This window comes from Larus michahellis, unplaced genomic scaffold, assembly GCF_964199755.1.
Source record: "Larus michahellis unplaced genomic scaffold, bLarMic1.1 SCAFFOLD_55, whole genome shotgun sequence".
NCBI lineage: Eukaryota > Metazoa > Chordata > Aves > Charadriiformes > Laridae > Larus > Larus michahellis.
In genome coordinates this window covers 20,632-29,354 of record NW_027436458.1, presented here as the reverse complement: position 1 = coordinate 29,354, position 8,723 = coordinate 20,632, and positions in this window count along the sequence as shown.

The following is an 8,723-nucleotide window of genomic DNA, read 5'->3' as shown; positions in this document are numbered from 1 at the left end:
AAGAGGTAACCGGGACAGTGAAAACAGTACTCAAAGACAGGGAGAGCAAGCTCTCTCTTGGCACTTTGGATGTGGGACATACAGCGAGATGTTTGCTGCTTTTGCGTTTGGCTGTTGGGAGATTTACAGCACAAAGATATCTAGTTGATTTGAAGCAGTTCCGAGAAAGTCTAAACATAATCCCCACTTCTCCCTCCTGGCACTTTCCATGTGGGAGATATAGCAGGATGTATATTGGTTTTGAGGACAACTCAATGGACAGTGTAGGGAGAAAAGGTCCTGGCTCCTTGAATGCCGTTTCTGGAGACACTGCGATCAATGTGGGAGATATGTCAAGATGTGTGTTGGTTTTGAGGACGGCTCTCTGGAGAGTCTTAGCAAAGAGGTCACAGGGATAATCAGAGCAATTCTCAGAGACACTGAGACCAAGCTCCACAATTCCCTCCTGGCACTTTCCCTGTAGGAGATACCGCAAGACGTTTCTGTATATTGGGCACAGCGCTCTGCAGGGTGTTAGCAGAGACTTTCCCGGGACAGTGAAACCCGACATCAGAGACACTGAGAAGAAGCCCCAGTGTTCCCTCCAGGCACTTTCAGTGTGGGTGCCTTCTCCACGTGGTTCCTGGTTTCACTGCAGCTCTGAAGAGAATGTTAGCAAAGAGGTAACCGGGACAGTGAAAACAGTACTCAAAGACAGGGAGAGCAAGCTCTCTCTTGGCACTTTGGATGTGGGACATACAGCGAGATGTTTGCTGCTTTTGCGTTTGGCTGTTGGGAGATTTACAGCACAAAGATATCTAGTTGATTTGAAGCAGTTCCGAGAAAGTCTAAACATAATCCCCACTTCTCCCTCCTGGCACTTTCCATGTGGGAGATATAGCAGGATGTATATTGGTTTTGAGGACAACTCAATGGACAGTGTAGGGAGAAAAGGTCCTGGCTCCTTGAATGCCGTTTCTGGAGACACTGCGATCAATGTGGGAGATATGTCAAGATGTGTGTTGGTTTTGAGGACGTCTCTCTGGAGAGTCTTAGCAAAGAGGCCACAGGGATAATCAGAGCAATTCTCAGAGACACTGAGAACAAGCTCGACAATTCCCTCCTGGCACTTTCCCTGTAGGAGATACCGCAAGACGTTTCTGTATATTGGGCACAGCGCTCTGCAGGGTGTTAGCAGAGACTTTCCCGGGACAGTGAAACCCTATGTCAGAGACACTGAGAAGAAGCCCCAGTGTTCCCTCCAGGCACTTTCAGTGTGGGTGCCTTCTCCACGTGGTTCCTGGTTTCACTGCAGCTCTGAAGAGAATGTTAGCAAAGAGGTAACCGGGACAGTGAAAACAGTACTCAAAGACAGGGAGAGCAAGCTCTACATTACTCTCTTGGCACTTTGGATGTGGGACATACAGCGAGATGTTTGCTGCTTTTGCGTTTGGCTGTTGGGAGATTTACAGCACAAAGATATCTAGTTGATTTGAAGCAGTTCCGAGAAAGTCTAAACATAATCCCCACTTCTCCCTCCTGGCACTTTCCATGTGGGAGATATAGCAGGATGTATATTGGTTTTGAGGACAACTCAATGGACAGTGTAGGGAGAAACTTCCTGGCTCCTTGAATGCCGTTTCTGGAGACACTGCGATCAATGTGGGAGATATGTCAAGATGTGTGTTTGTTTTGAGGACGTCTCTCCGGAGAGTCTTAGCAAAGAGGTCACAGGGATAATCAGAGCAATTCTCAGAGACACTGAGAACAAGCTCGACAATTCCCTCCTGGCACTTTCCCTGTAGGAGATACCGCAAGACGTTTCTGTATATTGGGCACAGCGCTCTGCAGGGTGTTAGCAGAGACTTTCCCGGGACAGTGAAACCCTATGTCAGAGACACTGAGAAGAAGCCCCAATGTTCCCTCCAGGCACTTTCAGTGTGGGTGCCTTCTCCACGTGGTTCCTGGTTTCACTGCAGCTCTGAAGAGAATGTTAGCCAAGAGGTAACCGGGACAGTGAAAACAGTACTCAAAGACAGGGAGAGCAAGCTCTCTCTTGGCACTTTGGATGTGGGACATACAGCGAGATGTTTGCTGCTTTTGCGTTTGGCTGTTGGGAGATTTACAGCACAAAGATATCTAGTTGATTTGAAGCAGTTCCGAGAAAGTCTAAACATAATCCCCACTTCTCCCTCCTGGCACTTTCCATGTGGGAGATATAGCAGGATGTATATTGGTTTTGAGGACAACTCAATGGACAGTGTAGGGAGAAAAGGTCCTGGCTCCTTGAATGCCGTTTCTGGAGACACTGCGATCAATGTGGGAGATATGTCAAGATGTGTGTTGGTTTTGAGGACGTCTCTCCGGAGAGTCTTAGCAAAGAGGTCACAGGGATAATCAGAGCAATTCTCAGAGACACTGAGAACAAGCTCCACAATTCCCTCCTGGCACTTTCCCTGTAGGAGATACCGCAAGACGTTTCTGTATATTGGGTACAGCGCTCTGCACGGTGTTAGCAGAGACTTTCCCGGGACAGTGAAACCCTATGTCAGAGACACTGAGAAGAAGCCCCAGTGTTCCCTCCAGGCACTTTCAGTGTGGGTGCCTTCTCCACGTGGTTCCTGGTTTCACTGCGGCTCTGAAGAGAATGTTAGCAAAGAGGTAACCGGGACAGTGAAAACAGTACTCAAAGACAGGGAGAGCAAGCTCTCTCTTGGCACTTTGGATGTGGGACATACAGCGAGATGTTTGCTGCTTTTGCGTTTGGCTGTTGGGAGATTTACAGCACAAAGATATCTAGTTGATTTGAAGCAGTTCCAAGAAACTCTAAACATAATCCCAACTTTTCCCTCCTGGCACTTTCCATGTGGGAGATATAGCAGGATGTATATTGGTTTTGAGGACAACTCTATGGACAGTGTGGGCAGAAAAATTCCTGGCTCCTTGAATGCCGTTCCTGGAGACACTGCGATCAATGTGGGAGATATGTCAAGATGTGTGTTGGTTTTGAGGACGGCTCTCTGGAGAGTCTTAGCAAAGAGGTCACACGGATAATCAGAGCAATTCTCAGAGACACTGAGAACAAGCTCGACAATTCCTCCTGGCACTTTCCCTGTAGGAGATACCGCAAGACGTTTCTGTATATTGGGCACAGCGCTCTGCAGGGTGTTAGCAGAGACTTTCCCGGGACAGTGAAACCCTATGTCAGAGACACTGAGAAGAAGCCCCAACGTTCCTTCCAGGCATCTTCAGTGTGGGTGCCTTCTCCACGTGGTTCCTGGTTTCACTGCAGCTCTGAAGAGAATGTTAGCAAAGAGGTAACCGGGACAGTGAAAACAGTACTCAAAGACAGGGAGAGCAAGCTCTACATTACTCTCTTGGCACTTTGGATGTGGGACATACAGCGAGATGTTTGCTGCTTTTGCGTTTGTCTGTTGGGAGATTTACAGCACAAAGATATCTAGTTGATTTGAAGCAGTTCTGAGAAAGTCTAAACATAATCCCCACTTCTCCCTCCTGGCACTTTCCATGTGGGAGATATAGCAGGATGTATATTGGTTTTGAGGACAACTCAATGGACAGTGTAGGGAGAAACTTCCTGGCTCCTTGAATGCCGTTTCTGGAGACACTGCGATCAATGTGGGAGATATGTCAAGATGTGTGTTTGTTTTGAGGACGTCTCTCCGGAGAGTCTTAGCAAAGAGGTCACAGGGATAATCAGAGCAATTCTCAGAGACACTGAGAACAAGCTCGACAATTCCCTCCTGGCACTTTCCCTGTAGGAGATACCGCAAGACGTTTCTGTATATTGGGCACAGCGCTCTGCAGGGTGTTAGCAGAGACTTTCCCGGGACAGTGAAACCCTATGTCAGAGACACTGAGAAGAAGCCCCAATGTTCCCTCCAGGCACTTTCAGTGTGGGTGCCTTCTCCACGTGGTTCCTGGTTTCACTGCAGCTCTGAAGAGAATGTTAGCAAAGAGGTAACCGGGACAGTGAAAACAGTACTCAAAGACAGGGAGAGCAAGCTCTCTCTTGGCACTTTGGATGTGGGACATACAGCGAGATGTTTGCTGCTTTTGCGTTTGGCTGTTGGGAGATTTACAGCACAAAGATATCTAGTTGATTTGAAGCAGTTCTGAGAAAGTCTAAGCATAATCCTCACTTCTCCCTCCTGGCACTTTCCATGTGGGAGATATAGCAGGATGTATATTGGTTTTGAGGACAACTCTATGGACAGTGTGGGCAGAAAAATTCCTGGCTCCTTGAATGCCGTTCCTAGAGACACTGCGATCAATGTGGGAGATATGTCAAGATGTGTGTTGGTTTTGAGGACGGCTCTCTGGAGAGTCTTAGCAAAGAGGTCACACGGATAATCAGAGCAATTCTCAGAGACACTGAGAACAAGCTCGACAATTCCTCCTGGCACTTTCCCTGTAGGAGATACCGCAAGACGTTTCTGTATATTGGGCACAGCGCTCTGCAGGGTGTTAGCAGAGACTTTCCCGGGACAGTGAAACCCTATGTCAGAGACACTGAGAAGAAGCCCCAACGTTCCTTCCAGGCATCTTCAGTGTGGGTGCCTTCTCCACGTGGTTCCTGGTTTCACTGCAGCTCTGAAGAGAATGTTAGCAAAGAGGTAACCGGGACAGTGAAAACAGTACTCAAAGACAGGGAGAGCAAGCTCTACATTACTCTCTTGGCACTTTGGATGTGGGACATACAGCGAGATGTTTGCTGCTTTTGCGTTTGGCTGTTGGGAGATTTACAGCACAAAGATATCTAGTTGATTTGAAGCAGTTCCGAGAAAGTCTAAACATAATCCCCACTTCTCCCTCCTGGCACTTTCCATGTGGGAGATATAGCAGGATGTATATTGGTTTTGAGGACAACTCAATGGACAGTGTAGGGAGAAACTTCCTGGCTCCTTGAATGCCGTTTCTGGAGACACTGCGATCAATGTGGGAGATATGTCAAGATCTGTGTTTGTTTTGAGGACGGCTCTCTGGAGAGTCTTAGCAAAGAGGTCACAGGGATAATCAGAGCAATTCTCAGAGACACTGAGAACAAGCTCGACAATTCCCTCCTGGCACTTTCCCTGTAGGAGATACCGCAAGACGTTTCTGTATATTGGGCACAGCGCTCTGCAGGGTGTTAGCAGAGACTTTCCCGGGACAGTGAAACCCTATGTCAGAGACACTGAGAAGAAGCCCCAATGTTCCCTCCAGGCACTTTCAGTGTGGGTGCCTTCTCCACGTGGTTCCTGGTTTCACTGCAGCTCTGAAGAGAATGTTAGCCAAGAGGTAACCGGGACAGTGAAAACAGTACTCAAAGACAGGGAGAGCAAGCTCTCTCTTGGCACTTTGGATGTGGGACATACAGCGAGATGTTTGCTGCTTTTGCGTTTGGCTGTTGGGAGATTTACAGCACAAAGATATCTAGTTGATTTGAAGCAGTTCCGAGAAAGTCTAAACATAATCCCCACTTCTCCCTCCTGGCACTTTCCATGTGGGAGATATAGCAGGATGTATATTGGTTTTGAGGACAACTCAATGGACAGTGTAGGGAGAAAAGGTCCTGGCTCCTTGAATGCCGTTTCTGGAGACACTGCGATCAATGTGGGAGATATGTCAAGATGTGTGTTTGTTTTGAGGACGGCTCTCTGGAGAGTCTTAGCAAAGAGGTCACACAGATAATCAGAGCAATTCTCAGAGACACTGAGAACAAGCTCGACAATTCCCTCCTGGCACTTTCCCTGTAGGAGATACCGCAAGACGTTTCTGTATATTGGGCACAGCGCTCTGCACGGTGTTAGCAGAGACTTTCCCGGGACAGTGAAACCCTATGTCAGAGACACTGAGAAGAAGCCCCAATGTTCCCTCCAGGCACTTTCAGTGTGGGTGCCTTCTCCACGTGGTTCCTGGTTTCACTGCAGCTCTGAAGAGAATGTTAGCCAAGAGGTAACCGGGACAGTGAAAACAGTACTCAAAGACAGGGAGAGCAAGCTCTCTCTTGGCACTTTGGATGTGGGACATACAGCGAGATGTTTGCTGCTTTTGCGTTTGGCTGTTGGGAGATTTACAGCACAAAGATATCTAGTTGATTTGAAGCAGTTCCGAGAAAGTCTAAACATAATCCCCACTTCTCCCTCCTGGCACTTTCCATGTGGGAGATATAGCAGGATGTATATTGGTTTTGAGGACAACTCAATGGACAGTGTAGGGAGAAAAGGTCCTGGCTCCTTGAATGCCGTTTCTGGAGACACTGCGATCAATGTGGGAGATATGTCAAGATGTGTGTTGGTTTTGAGGACGTCTCTCTGGAGAGTCTTAGCAAAGAGGTCACACGGATAATCAGAGCAATTCTCAGAGACACTGAGAACAAGATCGACAATTCCCTCCTGGCACTTTCCCTGTAGGAGATACCGCAAGACGTTTCTGTATATTGGGCACAGCGCTCTGCAGGGTGTTAGCAGAGACTTTCCCGGGACAGTGAAACCCGACATCAGAGACACTGAGAAGAAGCCCCAATGTTCCTTCCAGTCATTTTCAGTGTGGGTTCCTTCTCCACATGGTTCCTGGTTTCACTGCAGCTCTGAAGAGAATGTTAGCAAAGAGGTAACCGGGACAGTGAAAACAGTACTCAAAGACAGGGAGAGCAAGCTCTCTCTTGGCACTTTGGATGTGGGACATACAGCGAGATGTTTGCTGCTTTTGCGTTTGGCTGTTGGGAGATTTACAGCACAAAGGTATCTAGTTGATTTGAAGCAGTTCCGAGAAAGTCTAAACATAATCCCCACTTCTCCCTCCTGGCACTTTCCATGTGGGAGATATAGCAGGATGTATATTGGTTTTGAGGACAACTCAATGGACAGTGTAGGGAGAAACTTCCTGGCTCCTTGAATGCCGTTTCTGGAGACACTGCGATCAATGTGGGAGATATGTCAAGATGTGTGTCTGTTTTGAGGACGTCTCTCCGGAGAGTCTTAGCAAAGAGGTCACAGGGATAATCAGAGCAATTCTCAGAGACACTGAGAACAAGCTCGACAATTCCCTCCTGGCACTTTCCCTGTAGGAGATACCGCAAGACGTTTCTGTATATTGGGCACTGCGCTCTGCAGGGTGTTAGCAGAGACTTTCCCGGGACAGTGAAACCCTATGTCAGAGACACTGAGAAGAAGCCCCAACGTTCCCTCCAGGCACTTTCAGTGTGGGTGCCTTCTCCACGTGGTTCCTGGTTTCACTGCAGCTCTGAAGAGAATGTTAGCAAAGAGGTAACCGGGACAGTGAAAACAGTACTCAAAGACAGGGAGAGCAAGCTCTCTCTTGGCACTTTGGATGTGGGACATACAGCGAGATGTTTGCTGCTTTTACATTTGGCTGTTGGGAGATTTACAGCACAAAGATATCTAGTTGATTTGAAGCAGTTCTGAGAAAGTCTAAGCATAATCCTCACTTCTCCCTCCTGGCACTTTCCATGTGGGAGATATAGCAGGATGTATATTGGTTTTGAGGACAACTCTATGGACAGTGTGGGCAGAAAAATTCCTGGCTCCTTGAATGCCGTTCCTAGAGACACTGCGATCAATGTGGGAGATATGTCAAGATGTGTGTTGGTTTTGAGGACGGCTCTCTGGAGAGTCTTAGCAAAGAGGTCACACGGATAATCAGAGCAATTCTCAGAGACACTGAGAACAAGCTCCACAATTCCCTCCTGGCACTTTCCCTGTAGGAGATACCGCAAGACGTTTCTGTATATTGGGCACAGCGCTCTGCACGGTGTTAGCAGAGACTTTCCCGGGACAGTGAAACCCTATGTCAGAGACACTGAGAAGAAGCCCCAGTGTTCCCTCCAGGCACTTTCAGTGTGGGTGCCTTCTCCACGTGGTTCCTGGTTTCACTGCAGCTCTGAAGAGAATGTTAGCAAAGAGGTAACCGGGACAGTGAAAACAGTACTCAAAGACAGGGAGAGCAAGCTCTCTCTTGGCACTTTGGATGTGGGACATACAGCGAGATGTTTGCTGCTTTTGCGTTTGGCTGTTGGGAGATTTACAGCACAAAGATATCTAGTTGATTTGAAGCAGTTCTGAGAAAGTCTAAGCATAATCCTCACTTTTCCCTCCTGGCACTTTCCATGTGGGAGATATAGCAGGATGTATATTGGTTTTGAGGACAACTCAATGGACAGTGTAGGGAGAAAAGGTCCTGGCTCCTTGAATGCCGTTTCTGGAGACACTGCGATCAATGTGGGAGATATGTCAAGATGTGTGTTGGTTTTGAGGACGGCTCTCTGGAGAGTCTTAGCAAAGAGGTCACACGGATAATCAGAGCAATTCTCAGAGACACTGAGAACAAGCTCCACAATTCCCTCCTGGCACCTTCCCTGTAGGAGATACCGCAAGACGTTTCTGTATATTGGGCACAGCGCTCTGCAGGGTGTTAGCAGAGACTTTCCCGGGACAGTGAAACCCTATGTCAGCGACAGTGAGAAGAAGCCCCAACGTTCCTTCCAGGTATTTTCAGTGTGGGTGCCTTCTCCACATGGTTCCTGGTTTCACTGCAGCTCTGAAGAGAATGTTAGCAAAGAGGTAACCGGGACAGTGAAAACAGTACTCAAAGACAGGGAGAGCAAGCTCTCTCTTGGCACTTTGGATGTGGGACATACAGCGAGATGTTTGCTGCTTTTGCGTTTGGCTGTTGGGAGATTTACAGCACAAAGATATCTAGTTGATTTGAAGCAGTTCCGA